The sequence below is a fragment of the Hydra vulgaris genome, chromosome 09 (genome assembly GCF_038396675.1).
Source record: "Hydra vulgaris chromosome 09, alternate assembly HydraT2T_AEP".
Classification (NCBI taxonomy): Eukaryota; Metazoa; Cnidaria; class Hydrozoa; order Anthoathecata; family Hydridae; genus Hydra; species Hydra vulgaris.
Genome location: NC_088928.1, coordinates 41,734,213 through 41,752,459, shown reverse-complemented (window position 1 = coordinate 41,752,459; position 18,247 = coordinate 41,734,213). Strand labels below are relative to the sequence as shown.

The window sequence follows — 18,247 nt, the reverse complement described above, 5'->3', positions numbered from 1 at the left end:
GTCAGTAGAGAAACAGTCTGTAGAAGATAGATAAATGTTTTTACTAATTTATATGTATATATATATATATATATATACATATATATATATATATATATATATATATATATATATATTATATATATATTTTTTGTAGTTGTTTTAGGTGTTTCCAGAAGTCCTTACGGTCTTATCACAGAGCACCGCAGGAGAGCATTTAACAGGAAGTTCACGCCTCCTTCCGTACCAATGTCGCTTGTTAGGCTAGAGCTGGCGCCGAACCTAGAACCTCTGGGTTCTGAGCCAGAACTCTAACCACGGCTGCTCATATATATATATATAACGGCTGCTCATATATATATATATATAACGGCTGCTCATATATATATATATATATATATATATATATATATATATATATATATATATATATATATATATATATATATATGTATGCATGTATGTATGTATCTACATGTATGTATGTATGTATGTATGTATGTATGTATGTATGTATGTATGTATGTATGTATGTATGTATGTATGTATGTATGTATGTATGTATGTATGTATGTATGTATGTATGTATGTATGTATGAATGTATGTATGTATGTATGTATGTATGTATGTATGTATGTATGTATGTATGTATGTATGTATGTATGTATGTATGTATGTATATATGTATGTATGTATATATGTAAGTATGTATGTATGTATGTATGTATGTATCTATGTATGTATGTATGTATGTATGTATGTATGTATCTATGTATGAATGTATGTATGTATGTATGTATGTATGTATGTATGTATGTATGTATGTATGTATGTATGTATGTATGTATGTATGTATGTATGTATGTATGTATGTATGTATGTATGTATGTATGTATGTATGTATGTATACAGTGGTGGAATGGCCTCAGGAAGCACCGGGAGAAATTCCGGACGGCCGGTATGAAACTTGGCCGGTGGGCCTGCCTAAATCAGGTCGGTCAAAAATGAGGTCGGTTAAATTTTTTATTATTATTTGCCGTATATAAAAATTTACAATGCAATAAATCGTGTTAATAAATAAGAGAGTTGGAGCAAGCAGAAGACATAAACTGTCTTATCATCGAGCCCCATTTTCATTGAAAAAATTGTCAGTTTATATACAAAAACAAAAAGTAGCTAAGTACATAATAAGAGTTTTACACGTGTTAGTTACAATATAAATATTAATATAACATAAATATTAGTGAAATATAACTCAATATATCAAAGATTAACAACAATATAAAAGTATTAAAGTTTTTTAACAAAAAAAAAAATTAAATAAAAATAAAACCGCAACAAAAGAGAAGTAGTGTCAATAACTATTTTTTTAGATATTTATGTAATTATTATAAAAGAGATATTTTAAATCAAAGTCATTTTGTAATACGAAACTCTTAGATTCTTTCCTGAATTATTTTTTTTGTAATAAATTTGTTAAAGTGTTTCCATAGAAACGGTCCTCGGTATTGGATTTGGTAAGAACTTAGTTTTAAATTAGTTTTTGGTGCAATAAAGTTGTTAATTGAAAATTTAGTAGGATACTTGTGAGAGATTTCACTAAAGTTAGACTGAAATACAATAGGAGAAAGCCCATGTTTTATTTTAAACATGATTTGTAGAACTTGGTGTGTATTAAGTTTATAGATACTTAGGACACCAAGCTTCCTTAAAAGAGGTTCGCAATGAAAAGTTCTGTGTGCACCAAATACAATCCTGCATGCGTGTTTTAGCTTACTATAAATTTTTTTAAATTTACTATAATTAGTACTACCCCATACAATATTACAGTAAGAGATAAAACTATGAATAAATGAAGAGTGTATTTTTTTTAAGGAAGCAGTGTTAAGATATAGTTTAGTTTTATATAATATGGAAATGTTTATTGAGATTTTATTTTCTATGTATTTTATATGTGGTTTCCATGATAAATTTTCATCTAGTATTACTCCTAACAAATTAACGATTGGTTCCCTTTTAATAAATGTTTTATTGATTAAAAGATTAGGTAATTTTAGAGGAACATTATCACGTTTACTAGGTTTGGAGAACAAAATAAATTTAGTTTTTTCTACATTTAACGAAAGCCTATTACTTTTAAACCACTCGTTTATTTTTAATAGTTCTTTATTAAATATATTAAAAAGAACTTTTATGTTTTTGTTGGAATAAAAAAGATTGGAGTCGTCTGCAAACAATATTACATTTAAAATATTTGATGCTTAGTACAAATCATTTATTGACAATAAAAATAATAACGGTCCTAAGATTGAGCCTTGGGGCAACCACATGTAATGTGTTTTTCTTTTTCAATTTTTTTTATAAATAATACATTGTGACTTGTTTGCCAGGTAATCTTCAAACCAAAGGAAGTTTTTATTTTTTACTCCATAGAGTTCCAGTTTTTTTATAAGTATCTTGTGGTTAACAATGTCATAGGCTTTTGACAGACCAATAAAAACTCCTAAGGTAAAATAGTCATTATTGAATGCATCTGATACATGATTAATCAGTTCGATTACCGCATGGTTAGTTGAATTATCTTTTTTAAACCCAAATTGTTTACTGTACAGCAAACTGTTTAACATCAAACAGTTATAAAGTCTGTTGTATATAATTCGTTCCAATAATTTTGAGAAGCCAGGTAAGACGGAAATAGGTCTGTAGTTGGAAATATTAGTATATATATTTTGGTTGGATCTAGAAAACAAATTAGCAAACATAAAAATAATTCAAAAATTATTTTTTCTGTAACAACACTAACTACGAAAAATTCAGTTAAAATCCTTGGTGTCACCCTAGATTCATCGCTCTCTATGGACAAGCACATAAACAACACTATTAAATCCTGCAATTACCATATTCGTGCACTTCGTCACATTCGTCCATGTCTGACTAAAGAAGCTGAAAATACAATTGCATGTGGCATTGTGAACTATCAGCTTGATTATTGCAACAGTCTTTTATCTGGTACTTATCAAAAAAATATTAAAAAACTCCAACGAATTCAAAGTAGCTTATCTCGAATCGTTTTTCATTCTCCTATTCATTTAAATTCAGAAACATTGCTGAAATCTCTTCATTGGTTAACAATCAATCAAAGAATAATCTATAAGATATCAGTTATCACATATAAAATTTTATTAACTTCTAGAAGTCCGAACTTCATTTTAGAACTCCTAGAAGAACTTCAAAACAAAATACTAGATCATTAGACAGTTGTCAACTTACACGTCATCAACAAAAAACTTCTTTGGGCTCAAATTCTTTTTGTATGAATGCACCTCAAATTTGGAATGGTTTATCTATGAACAGGCGAAACTCAACCTCTTCAGAAACATTTAAAAAAAGACTAAAATATGAACTTTTTATAAACGCTTTTTCAAACACATAGCCAACTTGTTTTAGTGCTTCTGAATTACTTCATCGCTATTGTGATTGTTGTAAATAATGGCACTTTAATCTCTAATTATTATTATTACTATTATTGTTATCATTATTGTTGTTATTATTATCATTATTATTATTATTATTGCTATTATATATATACATATAATAACAATAGTAAAAATAATAATATTAGGTATAACTTTTTTTCAACCCCATGCTCCTGTACTGTAGTTTGATGAACTTTTACCTAAAAAGCACGAAATGAACCATTATTTGCATATCTTTTTAAAAAAAATCACCCCGCCATTGAAAAATCGATTTTGACATAAAATCGATTTTTCGATGTCGGGGTTAACTTTTTTCAAAAGATATGCAAATAATAGTTCATTTTGTGCTTCTTAGGCAAAAGTTCATCAAATTACAATACAGGAGCATGAAGTTAAAAAAAAGTCATAACCCTAGTATATATCTTAATTAAATTTAAAAATTTTAATTATTCAATTGATTAGTAAGTAAACTTGTCGCTATCATGAGAAAATCTGAATGTAATGAAATAAACAATTTCAATTTTTGAAAGTACATATTAGGAATATAACAAAATGTGAAGAAGAACATTTAAATGCATTAAATCAAGCAATGGCTTTATTTTTGCATCAGTATAAATCTCGTTGCAAAAAGTCATGTAGGATGCTCGAAAGGTTTGAAAAAAGTAACAAGTATTAGTTAAATATTTTTTTTAAATACGGAGTTTCTATCACAGAAAAGTAGTTGCAAAAATGAAAATAAGTACAAACATTTTTCTGACCGAACAATCTAAAGAAAGTCTAAAATTGAATAAATTACTACAATTTGAACTTAATGAATACAAAATTTTTTTATTAAATTTTTCTAATCAAAAAAAACTTTTTTCAACTTAAAATACTTTTCATTTTTATCTATTTATTCAAGTCTTTGATTAATTTTTTTTATTTTTGATCTGCTCTAACCAATGCCACCGAAAAAAGTTTGAGAACTGAAGGACTCTCACAGACATTATAGCTCTTGAAAGAAGCTATGTAAAGCCCAATGCGTTCAAAAAAATATAGGATGGCAAATAAAAGAATATTTGAACCACAACAACAGATGTCATGTGAAGATGCCTTAACTGTTTTGGTTGATGCGAAACTATCCAGATTTCAACATGATATTTTAAGGAAAAGTGTCCCTGAAAAGTTTCCCTTATACAAAAAAGTTCAAGCAGCTAAGAAACTCTGTTATCCTACGGATATTAATAAACAGAAACCTATGCTTCAGTTTCTTTGCAAGCTTTGTTTAAGCACACAGTAGAGTGTTTACTTCTAGTAGTGACGCCTTTTATTAAAACTCTTCAAAACAACGAATTAGATCAGATGCAATTAATTTCAAGGTCATATGGCCGTTCAGGTCATAGTTCATATAAACAGGCATTCTATGATTCCAAAGCCAGCGGTTCAGCTGTTTTTCTAACATGTATTGTTCCTCTTCGTCTTGTTTCTGGTGAAAAAATTATTTGGTCGAATACACGTCCTTCATCAACAAGATATTGCAGACCTCTAAAAATTGTGTTTATAAAAGAGTCTAAGATAAAAAAAATTGCAGAAAAATTAGGGTAGATGAGCAAATAAAAAGTATTGTAAGTACAAAGTGTCTATTTGAAGGCTGCTATAACTAAAAAAGATATAGTTTTGATTAACAAAATGCATTCGATTCTGGTAGCAGTGGCGAGCGGATATGATATTGATGTAAATTAATTCAGATTATTCGCTCTTGGCACAGCAAGATACTTTGTTGAAAAATATCCCTGGTACAATATGCCTCCTACATTGCATAAATACTTTATTCATGGTCCTGAAATTATATCCTCTGCACTATTGCCAATAGGCCAATTGACTGAGGAGGTACAGGAAGCTTGCAATAAAGGCTTTAAAAAGTATAAGGAGAAATACTCTAGAAAATGTATTCAAGATGACACATATTCAGATATTTTTAACTTGTTTTTATTGAATACTGATCCTGTTAGCTCCAGTAAGCGTATATTATATAAAAAAAATTACACCAACTTCCAAATGTTAACCTTTAGGATGATGATGTTGAGGATAAAGATGATGATGATGATTTTATTTAAATTTTATTCAGATTATAAACCAAAGTTTTTAATTTTTTAGAAAATTTACATTTTCAATTCTTAAAATACTTTTTAATTCAATAAAAGCTTTCTAGAGTTTTCAAGTTTTTCTTTATTTTTTGGAGTTATTTTTTTCATTAAATTCATATTGCTGTAATTTATTTTATTAAATCGTTTAAAATACTTTTTATTGTTATTTATTTATTCAAGTCTTTGATTTTGTTATCTTATTTTTTACTGCTAACCGGTTTTTTGAAAAAATTACTCGAAAGTACGTTTTTCTGTTTCTGTAAAAAATTAAAAAATTACTTTTCTTTGGTCTGCCAAGTCTCTTGAAATATTTATTTAACTTAAAAATTCAAAACTAAAAAAAAAATACTTTTGGCAAGTTTTAAAGCTATTTTGTCCCACTGTGCATCGGTCTGTACTTTTTAAGGATTCACCCCCCCCCCCCTCATACTATTCGTAGAATAGCCTCTGTGTATATATATATATATATATATATATATATATAAATATATATATATATATATATATATATATATATATATATATATATAATATTTCATGTTTATATTTATATATTATACGTGTTAGAGATGACTATTTAAAAACTTAGTAATAGTATATTTTACATAAACAAAGATATTGTTCATATGCATTTTTTAAATATTCTACATATATTTTAGAAAAAAAACACTTTGAACAAGAAACAGTTCTTTCACAAGATATGTTTACTAAACAAATTCTATTCGTGGGGCTTCTCAAAATATCGCTTATTAAAATTTTTTAGTTTGAAAAAATATGCTTTTTTTTTTGAGAGGCGTTATCCTTTATTTCAATGATCAAAAATCAGCAATCAAATAAAACCAGCTGTCCATTATAACTCAAAAAAATATGAATAAAACTAATAATTTATACTCATAAAATAACGACGATAAAAATTGCAAGTAACAACAACATAAATAAAAATAATTTATTTTTAACTATATCAAGGTATAAAACAACATAATCGTTATTTGAACAACTTTTTTTTTTTATAATTAAAATGGTTTAACATTTGTTTTCTTGTATTTTTAAAATTTTTATTATAAAATTTTGTACTCGTAAAAACACAAATCAAAATTCAAGTATTTTAACTTACGTATCCAAGAATATCTTCACAGAAGATTGTAATGTAATTGAGTAAAATTGGTCGCAAAAAGTAGAACAATTAAACAGTAAATATTTGTTTTTCTTAATCTAAAGAACAATAAAAAGTGTTCCAAAGCAATTTTATACTTAAATCGTATTTTACGTACGCATATTTTATTTTTACGTATGTTTATTGTATTTTACATCAAACTCTAGTCTTAATAAAAACAAGTTCATTGGTAATTAAAAACAAATGGTGCGTTATGAATTTGCTTCAAACATAACTCTGCCATAATACATAAACTACATATTGTTGGGTACAGGTATGGAGCGCGTATCAGTATTACAGATAGTCTTACAGGAGTTTAAGTTTTACATTTTTTTTATTTTAACAGATTTTGGGCTCATTTTGGCATAAAGAGTTTCATTCGTGTTCTGTGTAATAAATATTATCAACAATAGACATTATGTGTTAAAGTTGTTAATTTAGTCGCAATACAACACATAAATTTAAGTTTGTCAGATTTGTCAGATACGCGGTATTATCCAATGCTTATATTAACGCAATACAACACATAAATTTAAGTTTGTTACATTTGTCAGATACGCGGTATTATCCAATGCTTGTTACGCGGATCTGCACAATCCCCGACGATATATGAATTTTTAGGTGCCAAACCAGCCTATACAACAAAATCGAAAAAAAATGAGTTTATACTAAAAAATTATTTATGTAGTGTTTCATTGCAAACAACAATATACTATACTTGAAAAATATTAAAGTGCATCGGACAGCAAATTACATTTAAGTTGTTTAGTTTAGCGGTTTTTGTTGAAAACCTTTAAACTTTGCGTCCAATTATCTTATCTCAACATATTTATACAATCCCTAACGTAACTGTGACACATAATAAAACGATTTTGCGTTAGTTGTGTGATTAAAATATATTTTGGAAACAACGATAATAAATATTTTACCATGGTCCATTAAAATTGACGCAAAATATTTAATTATTAAACTCCGGTGTTATTAACTTATCGATTTTTTTGATTAAAAGTTGAAGAACTCGATGCTACGCAAATTGTTAAGACAGGTAAATAGGAAACTAAATTTTTTAAATATTATTTAATATATTAGAAATCAGTTTTATTTTCTAAACCAACATGCCGCATACAGTCAAGACAATTTGTAAAAGAAAACATTTTTTAATATTTAATAAAAAATAAGATGTAGCCTCTGGTGCTTTTGTTAGGCACCTCAACAATTTTTTTTTTTTTTTAATGTAAAATGAAAACAAAACAAACTCCATACGTTAGGCTAAACAAAAGCAGTTAAAAAATAACAAATCGTTATATTATTATTAGTCGGAATGCAAACTTTTAAACTTTATGCAACTTTTAAACCTCAAAGTTTATGATTTTTTTTTGTATGACTTTTGAGGTTTTTAGTGATTTAACATTTTTAAGATTCGCATCAACGTTTCCGTTCTTTTACAGAAATAATAATAAACAAGACCGTTATTATTCAAAACTAAGAATATAATACCAATGGAAACTATAGTAAATGGAGTTTTATTGACTAGGAAACGACCCATCTTTAACATAATAAACCTGTGACACAACTTTTTTTAAAAACTTTATTTAATGGTAATGCAAAAAGAGTTTTCCAGAACAATAAACTAATTTGAAAAACTAAATTTCCACCCTGAAAATTGACGAGTTGAGTCTTAAAAATTGACAAGTGCTAAGAAATTTTTTGTTACCTTTCACAAACTTTTTGGTGGGAGGCATATTTTTTGTGTGATCAACGCTTACTATTCAAAAAAATGCATACTATTCGGGTAACATAATGCTATAATTGATTTTGTTATTAAATCAAAAAAACACTAATTACTTTCAAAAATATTTGGGTTATAAAATGACCTTAATTTTTGAATCAAATTATCTCTAAAAATAAAATTCTCAGAAAAATATTTTTGGTTGTTGTTAAGCTGTGATTCTACTTTTTGCAATAAACAAATAAAAAGTAATTGTATTTTAAGTCATCGGTTGAATGATGGAAGAAAATGCACGTCAAACTATTTTGTCAGATCTTTTTTCTTTAGCTGTTTTTTATCGGTTATCGATATTACGCGCTCAGATGTTGAAGTGTCTGCTTCTGAAGGATTTTATTAATTAGAAGATTACGATCGCTTAACGCTACCCCTTAAGTTGTTAGATTTTTTTTTTTTTTGCTTTGTTAGATTTTTAAGTTTTTTTTGATTATCTAGAGAAAAACTGAATTTACAGCACACTCGGTGCAATTAAGGTAGTTTTAAAATATTATCGCGTCTGTAAGATATCTTGCTGATTAAGTCAGCAAATTATCTTACTGAGGCGACAATTAATTCCATATAACGATCAGCACTAGCATTCACTTCTCTCCGTTAAATCCTGCTTTAAGCTATCGGCTGATAGCTTAAAGCAGGGTTAGACGCAAAAAAAAAGCAAAATGTAAAAAAGAGGTTCTTTAACGTCAGCGTTAAAGTAAACTAGTATTCTCAAGACTTGTATCGTCTTCAAAAATGCTTGATCATAACTTGATTAAGTTTGTGAGTAATCAAGTTGTTTTAATTAAGTTAAATAGACTAAAAAGAACAACTGTTATTGTTAACAACAAAATAACATATGTAACATAACAATGTTTTAACATTGTTATATTACATTTGTCATGTTGCTATTATCAACTTGCATATGTAGCTTTAGGTTATGTTACATATGCAAATTGATAAACTCATAATATATACTTTATCGATTTTAATTAGTTTTTTGCCATATTTCAAGATGTTTTTGTGACAAGATGTTTTTGTTTTTTTCTTGTTTTTCTTTTACAGAAGTAAAAAAAGTAAAAAAACAAAGAATATTGAAAAAAAAGATTGCTACCAAACCTAAACCCTCAGTTAATGTAGCGACACTCCTTTGCGGCAGCAGGTTATAAGATAGTTGGTGTATGTAATGAAACCCCAGGCAGCAGGCTATTTCAGTATGACATCAGAAATCTGAACACACATTTATAGTTAATATTATTTCTTTATTTTTGTTACTAATCATTAAACTGCTTTAGGGCATTATTCCTTTTTTCTATTTTCGACACTATTCATTAAATTCATTGCGACACTATTCCTTTTTTTTGTTTTTGACACTATTCATATAATTCATTTGCGACACTATTCCTTTTTTATTTCGACATTATTTATTAAATTATTTTGCGACATTATTCTTTATTCTGTTATTCGACTATCAATAATGCGACAAATTGCGACACCATTCCTTTTTTACATTTTCGACAATCAAATTTGCGACAAAAAAAATTTGCGACACTATTCCGCCACACCATAATTTTTTCTGATGAGTCTTTATTGATGAAACACAATCTTAAATGAAAAATTGTTGTTAAGTGATTTACTATTTTTTATTGCTCTGTTCATTTAAGAAATTTGAGCACTCTAATTTATAGAATACATTTTAAAATTATATATATATATATATATATATATATATATATATATATATATATATATATATATATATATATATATATATATATATATATATATATATATATATATATATATATATATATATAGGGTAAAATAAGCACCTTGGTATTATAAGGATACTTAAAGATTTCTTATATGTAAGCATAGTTGATAATGATGCCCGGCGGCAAAGTGACTTCGCCTCCTAACTGGTTGTGGCCGTTAAATTGGAGGGTGAAATAATTGCGGCCGTCAAATCGGCGGCGGAAATTAAATATTTTAAAAGAAAAAACAGATAATTTAAAACACTTCGATCTGTCGCAAAATAAAAGCAGAGGTGCAAACTTTTGCCGGAATTAAAGGTTACCGCACTATATGGCACACATTACTACACACAAGTACGGTAGTTCGCAGTCTAACCAAAGAATTGAAAACTTGTGGCCGAACTTTAAAAAGACATATAAAACATCTTTTATTGAATATTTTAAAAGAATGGTACTTAATAATGATTTAAGACTTGGGGATCGTTTCCAAATGGAATGCGTTTGGTTTAGTTAATCTGAATTAATACAATTTGAGCTCATTAAAATGAAAGAGAAATGGAATTCCCATAATATAGAAAATCCCGACATGCGAACGCAACGGAAAACCAGACGAAATGTTTTATTTACCAGAGCTCTATGGCTATCAGCAATGTAGAGTAAATATTGACGACGACATTTTTTCTGGTATACTTAGTGAAAGAGATATTCACGCTAAAGCCTACAAAATTTTGAATAAGTGCGACTTGCAACTTGCTAACTACTTTAAAGATGTAATAAACAAAAAAGAACTAAAAATGCCGCCGAAAAACTGGAATGATACAAGAACAATTTATAACACAATTATTTATCAGGCAATATAATCTTGCTATATAAATATAGTATTTTCGAAAGCTAAAATATTTTACTATGAAATTTAAAATTTATTGATGAATATTAGTCTAGTTAAAAACAGTACAAAAAATATCAACTTGTTGCTCTCACGTTTGGGGCAGAGGGGTACAAAATTTGAGGCTTTTTTGTTCCCAGCCTCCAATCATCGCAATTTTTTGCAAAGCAATCTTATTTGACATAAGTATAAACATATAAATGTTTGGAGTTTGCTCTATGTCTGGAAGTTAGCTATCTCAAAGACCAAAAAAAGCTGGTTCCGGCTCTGATATGCGGGAATGGACGGCGAGCCAGTCAAAAACTGCGAAATATCATTTGATAAAGGATCCGCCAGTTCCAAATAATAAAAATACATCATCTACTCATTTGTATTTAAGAGTTTTATGATAAATTTAACAGTAAAAAATGGCAATACCAGTATTTAAGCTATACTCAACAACATCAAGAAAAGCTTTGTATGTAGAAATTTTAAATGATTTTTTGTTTCCTCCGGATTCGCTAAATTGCAGTTTTAACAAAAGTATAAAATCATCGAGTTTCCATTTAAAACTTTCCTTTGCACAAAATAAATTACGCATTATACTTGAATTTTTTTTGACAACTTCATAAAGGCCATACACTTGTAAACCATTCGCAATTTCTCCAATTACGGGTAAAAATTACTCTGTTTTACCTTTAAAATTAAAATTGATCTAATGAAGAAAAAAAAAGAAAAATGTCTATTGTACTCAGGAATTTATATAAAAATGAGTTAAATGAATCCAGGCTAGAAAGTTACAAAATGAAAAATTTTCTTTGGTGAACCTAATTGATTTATTCATAAGGTAACTACTAACTTACTCTAAAAGAGTTTTTTTTTTTTTTTTTTTTTGGTTTACATTTGTTAATCGTTGTACAGCTTAAAATAAAAAATAGTAAAAATAATAATATAAACTTACAATGATAAAAAAATAACAAATATAAACAAGGTATCTGAAAGAAGATCACAAGGATCTTGTCGTCAGAACCTCAAATAAGCATTTAACAAAGATAAGATAAAAAAAAAGTTAATAAACTTTTACAAAACTACAAGGTAAATAATCTGATCTGAAGAAAGATCAAGATGATCTTGTCATCAGAATTGTATACAAGAGTAAACCAATGTGGAAGTTAAAAAGTAAAAAGTATATGAACAATAAATAAAATTAGTAGGAATAAAATTCTATAAACGTAAACATGTAAATAAACAATAAAAAAGTAGACCAAAAAATATTTTTAACTTTTACTACTAATAATAACTCAAAATATTATCTAATGAAAGAATGAGATTTTTCAGTTTTTTTTTAAAAAGGCAAAAAGTAATAGGTACTTCAAAATTAAAATTCGGCAAAACAAGTTTATTCCAAAGGTGTGGCGCTCGATAGGTAATACAAAATTGGTTAAAGTTTGTTTGACAAAAAGGTTCATTTAAAAAGTTATTATTTCTCAAAGTATATTTACAGATTGGTTTAAGAGAAAAAAGATCTTTGAAAACGGCTACGGATAAGTTATTTATCCACATATATACAAAACATAAAGTATTAAATACATTTAACTCGTATATATTCAAAATTCTCATTTCCATAAAATAATGCTTCGAATGAGAGAAGCGATTTGCAAAATTGATTATACGGATTGCGCGTTTCTGACGGAGATAAAGACGTTGCAACTTACTTTTTTCAGTACTTCCCCAAGCAATATTGGCATAATTTAAATAACTATGTATAAATGAGTAATAAAGTTGTATTAAGACTTTCTTATTGAGATAGATTCGTAATTTATATAGGATCCCTATGTTTTTAGAAATTTTTGTGCTTATATAATCAATATGGTGATTCCAAGTAATATTTTCATCAAGATAACACCTAAAAATTTTGTAACAGAATCTCTTTTGATTTCCTTTTGATCGATAAAAATTTGAGGTAAATTTGTAGGGAGAAATCGTTTTTTTGTAATCGAATGAAATAAAACCCATTTTGTTTTATTAATATTTAAGGTTAACTTATTACACTTAAACCAATTAGATATATGTCTGAGCTCTTCGTTCATTGTTTTAAAAAGTTCAGCGATGTCATAGTTAGAAAGGAATAGGTTTGTATCATCTGCATACATAATGCTCATTAGTTTTGTAGCTTTATTTAAGTCATTTATATAAATTAAAAAAAGGAGAGGTCCAAGAATTGAACCTTGTGGAACTCCACAAGTATTAAGAAAAGTGGATTGATAATCATTGTTAAATAATACAAACTGTTTTCGATTAGATAGATAACTTTTAAACCATTTTAAAATTTTATTTTTTATTCCGTAGTATTTGAGTTTAAGAATCAAAATATGGTGATCGACCGTATCAAAAGCTTTTGATAGGTCAATAAAAATTCCTAGTGTATATTGTGATTTTTCAAATGATTTTGAGATTTCACGTACAAATTGGATAATAGCATGTTCAGTTGAGTTATCTTTCTTGAAACCAAATTGATTAATGTAAAGTAGATTATTATCATGAAAGTATTTGTATAATCTGTTGAACATAATTTTTTCTAGGATTTTCGAAAATGTGGAGAGAACAGAGATGGGGCGATAATTACTGATTTCAGATTTGTCCACTTCTTTAAAAATAGGAATAATTTTGGCAATTTTTAATTGTTCTGGGAATACTCCTTGATGGATAGAAGCCTTAAAGATTTTAAATAGAACATCTTTAATTTGTTCAAAGCAATCTATAATCACGTTTCCATTAATTTGATCTGCTCCAATTGCCTTATTTTTTTTAACAGATTTGAAGGCTCTTTCGAACTCATCAAAAATTAATTCGGAAGATAACTCATCTGAACAAATGCAATTATCCAGGGATTCTAAATAATCAGTAAACAAAGATTTGGTTTTAGGGATTTTTTCAGACAGTGTTGGTCCTATATGAGTGAAGTATTTGTTAAATTCTTGAGCTATAGTTTTTGGTTCATGTAAACTTTTGTTATCAACTCTAACCATTTGAGGCAGGAAACCGGAGCATGATTTTTTTTTGCCAATAATTTCCTTCATTATTTGCCACGTGCGCTTTGTGTCGTTTTTAAATGTATTGAATAATTGGGAGTAATAATTTTTCTTCAAGTTTTTGCGAATTTTTTCAAATAGGTTTTTGTAGTTCTTATAAATTTTTTCGCTTGAAGCTGTTTTTGTTTTTAAAAAATTTATATATAATTTTTGTTTTATTCTGGATGATTTTTTAAAACCTTTAGTAATCCAGGGTGTATTGATATTCTTTGTTGTTATTGCTTTTTCTATGATTGGGAAATTAACTTCATAAACAGAAAAAAAAGTTTTGAAAAAAGTTTCATAAATATTATTAGCGTTATCATCAAAATTTATATTTTTCCAATGCAGTAATGATAGTTGGTCTTTAAATAACTTAATATTAGTCTCATTATAAATGCGTTTTCTTATTACTTTTTTGGTATTGATGTTTCTTTCTGAGTTTGTTTTATTAAGTTTCAGAAATAGAGGAAAATGATCTGATATATCAGTTTTTATGATACCTAATTGTATATTATTATTGAGAATATCAGTAGTTATAATATTATCTATAAGAGTCGCTGTATCTATTGTAACTCTTGTGGGTCGATTTATTAAAGTAACTGACCCTGTTTCAAAAATTGCGTCATAAAAATTCTTAATTTTATGGTCATTATAGAGAAAACAGTTCATATTTAAGTCTCCGACTATATAGTTTTCTTTTTTATCATTATTTCCTTTTTTTATGATTTGTTGTAAGAACATGCTCAGGTTTTCGCTCACGCCGTCAGGTGGCCGATAACAACAGCTTAGTAAAATGTTTTTAGTTTGATTGTTTGTAATTTCAATAGTTACAAATTCTTTATCGCTGTCAGAAACGCTCAAATCATTCCTAAAACAATACTCAAAATTTTCGTGAACATAAATTAATACTCCACCGCCGCGCTTATTCGTTTTTCTCTCCATAGAAATTATATAAAAGTGAGGAATGTCAAAATTACTATTTATTTCATCTACTGTGATCCAAGTTTCATAAAACAAATAATATTAAAAATGCGTTTAGTTTCTTCTAATAGATCTAAAAGTTTTTCATAATTGAATTTCAAACTTCCCCAGTGGACACACGACGTAATTTCAACGTTGATTTACGGTTGATTTTTAGTCGCGACGTCATATAACCAAAAATCAACATTTTATCAACGTTGAAAATTCGTTGAAAACTATCAACTTAACGCGACGTTGAATCAACGTTAATTCAACGTCTATATTATGAGTTTCACCGTTCGATTTGCATTTTGAGAACTCAAATACGCATGCGTGACTTTACGAGTCATTGATTAGGCCATCTATTGCCATTTCATAAGGTTTTGTCAATTTAATGATACCACATTGCTTAATTTGCGATGCATTAGCGATAAATATTAAATAGATCATTTTTTTTATTTCATCAGTGTGTATTGCATAAAGAATATTTGCTTGAAATTGTTTTAGAGTTTGTTTAAGTAAGTAGTTTTTTAGAGTTTGATTAAATGTTTTACTATGTATGTTAGTATATTTGACTATACTAATTTTATATTATAAAAATATAAAATATATATTATCAATGTTATATATATATATATATATATATATATATATATATATATATATATATATATATATATATATATATATATATATATATATATATATATATATATATATATATATATATATATATATATATATATATATATATATAGTCAGATATATATATAGTCAGAAAGTCCATATTTTGTTGACAAAAAGTTAAAATTAAAAAATTTTTTTATTAGATTTATTTTTTTTATTAATTGATAGACTGCCTGCCCCAACCAAACCCTCAGTCGATGTAGCAAATTCCCTTGCGGGTCAGGCTAAAAGATAGTAGATGTAGCAGCACTCCGTTGCGAGTCACGCTATTTGTCAGTCGATATAGCAGCACTCCCTTGCGAGTCAGACTATTTGTCAGTTGATGTAGCAGCACTCCCTAGCGAGTCAGGCAATAAGATAGTCGATGCAGCAACACTCCGCGCATGATTTACAGTAAAAAATATAAAAGAAAAAAACATTTTATTAAAAAAATTAAAAATAAAAACATTTTATTAAAAAAAATTAAAATAAAAACATTGTTTATATTGTTAAAAACATTCAGAATGTTTTTAAAAACATTCTGGTCAATTAAACTTGCGTTTTTGTGGTTTTTTTAAAAAACGATCAGTTTGTTATTAAATCAATGGTTTTAACTTTCTGACAACTCGCAAATGTTGGACGAAAGTCAAAAGAAATTAAGTGACGTATGTGTTGGCGTAAGAATCACTTTTTTCCTTCCGCTCTTCCCAAATATAAAAAAAATTTAAAAATAATAATAACAATAATAAAAATACTATAATATAGTATTATGATTATTATAGTCTATATGATATATTATTAACATATCATATATTTTATGTATATATCATATGTTATATATAATAATATCATATATATATATAAATATATCATACATTATATGTATATATAAATATATAAATAAATATACATATATAATATATACCGTGCAAATGAACATCGACGCCATGTTTACTAAATGGTGAAGAATCACGCACTATATAACTAAATAGTGTGTTTTATGTTATTTTAATTTAGCTATTTTATTCTAAAAACTTCCACTTGTATATATATATATATTTATATATATATATATATATATATATATATATATATATATATATATATATATATATATATATATATATATACATACTATAACAGTGCCTTCTGTTGTTTAGGGAAATGGCTACCCGGTTAAAGCGATGGAGACGGAATAATGTTTTGGTTAATGAGCTTCTTAGTAGTGACATTGGTATTGATTGCTCAGCTTCATTAAATGAAGATGTCTGTAGCAGCAGCAATTGTGAGGCTACTGCAATAGTAGATTTTGAATATAATTCAGACTCTATCTTACAGGATGAAATTTAAAACTAAAAATAAAAGCAACTCAGATGAAAGCAAATTAAGAGGAAAAATAAGGGGGGAGGGGGCGGGAAATATTCCGGACTTTTTCCGCAAACAATTTTTCGGATTTTTCAAATTTGACCTGGATGATCTATTATATATATATGTATAATTTTTATTGAAATTGACCTATTTTTAAAAAAAAAAAAAGTCATTGAATTTTTGAAATTTTAAAACCATTCGGAATTCCGCGGTATACGCGGTGCCATTAGGCTACCTAACCTGATATTGTATCAAAGTTTAATGTATTTATAAAAATAATAACTTTTTGTTGTAGGTTGATGACCAATGGTCTACAATCAAAGTTCAACATGGCTGGCGGCAAGGGTAAAGAGAAATTTGAAGGCAAAAACATTTGTTAGGTTGTTGTTGGTAAGTCATGAGTAATGTTATCTGTTATTGAAAAACACAATTTGATGATTTGGTGCTACTTTAATTTCAAGTTCTTGCTGTACTTGTTGCAAATTACTCAGGCAATACCTTTTATTATAGAGAGCGTCATGCTTAGTAAAGCGACTGCTACGGTTGCTGAAGTCAGAACAGATATCATGAGTTTGTTGAAATATGCACCCGACAGATCCAATGGTGGCGGTCGGTGCGTAAATGACGATTTGAATATGTTAATATAAAATGTATATATAAAATGTTAACATTCTATCTATTTCTTATATAAACTCCCTTAAAATAATTTTTTGAACATGAAATTTTTAGCGCAAAATATTGCTTTTTTATTGTCTTTTTTTATCGCAATCCAAGTCGAGACAATTTAACATGTTAACGATGACAATTTAACATGGCTGCAGCCTATTGGATATAAGTTATATCCAATAGGCTGTATAATTTTTATCAAATGACCAAAATTTAATGTTGAAATTAGGTTGTTTGAACGTTGTTCTAACGTCTTATCGACAATATATCAACCATATATGGTTGATATATTGTCGATAAGACGCTAAAACAACGTAATTTCAACGTTGAACTTTTAATTTTCAGTTTATCGAAGTTGAAATATGGATGATATGAAGTCGATAAGACGTTATAGCAACGT

The 18,247-nt window shown here is 27.4% G+C and overlaps 1 protein-coding gene and 1 long non-coding RNA gene across 4 annotated transcripts in view; one reads left to right on the top strand and one right to left on the bottom strand.

Moving 5' to 3' along the window:
- LOC136084796 (uncharacterized) overlaps window positions 1–18,247 on the bottom strand; it is a 74,669-nt gene that overhangs the window by 53,163 nt on the left and 3,259 nt on the right. For 2 of the 3 annotated variants that reach the window (XR_010640856.1, XM_065805749.1), the window contains exons 1-3: window positions 7,454–7,562; window positions 7,281–7,369; window positions 6,697–6,794 (exon numbers count right to left, since the gene is read on the bottom strand). The gene's annotated coding sequence lies outside the window, so the exon portion shown is untranslated. Of the gene's footprint in view, window positions 1–6,696; window positions 6,795–7,280; window positions 7,370–7,453; window positions 7,563–18,247 lie in introns of those variants that run through there. The other variant, XM_065805750.1, reaches the window with a different exon arrangement.
- LOC136084797 (uncharacterized) lies at window positions 7,357–17,911 on the top strand. The gene is made up of 3 exons (XR_010640857.1): window positions 7,357–7,780; window positions 16,974–17,571; window positions 17,692–17,911. It is a non-coding gene; the product is annotated as an uncharacterized LOC136084797 (long non-coding RNA).